The following is a 469-nucleotide window of genomic DNA, read 5'->3' on the forward strand; positions in this document are numbered from 1 at the left end:
GGGAGAGCAGAGTCCTGTGGAAGTGTCCGTGGATAAAAGGGGCAGGGTGAGCAGCCCCCTCACCTGGGGTGTCCCTGGAGCTGGGACAGGGGGATCCAGGGCAGACCTGGGGGCTCCAGCAGTGCCCAGGACTGGGGGCCAGAGTCCCTGAGGAAAAGGGAGGAGGAAACCTCCCCTGGTCCGGTTGTCGTGAGCATTGGGGGTGGGATTGCTTCGTTCCAGTGCTGTGACCATAAAACCATAGAATGGATTGGGCTGGGAGGGACCTGAAGCTCACCCAGTTCCACCTCCAGCCATGGACACAAGACCAGGGCGCTCCAAGCTGTGTCCAGGCTGGCTTTGGACACTTCCAGGGATGGGGCTTCTCTGTCCGAGGATTCCGCGCAATGCCGCTCCTTTCCTCACACCCCCCCCCCTCTCCTGCCTTTATCCCACGGCTCTTTTCTCCCGCTTCCTTCGCAGGTGGCCA

Source organism: Corvus brachyrhynchos, unplaced genomic scaffold (assembly GCF_000691975.1).
Source record: "Corvus brachyrhynchos isolate BGI_N302 unplaced genomic scaffold, ASM69197v1 scaffold68, whole genome shotgun sequence".
In the NCBI taxonomy this organism is placed as follows: Eukaryota; Metazoa; Chordata; class Aves; order Passeriformes; family Corvidae; genus Corvus; species Corvus brachyrhynchos.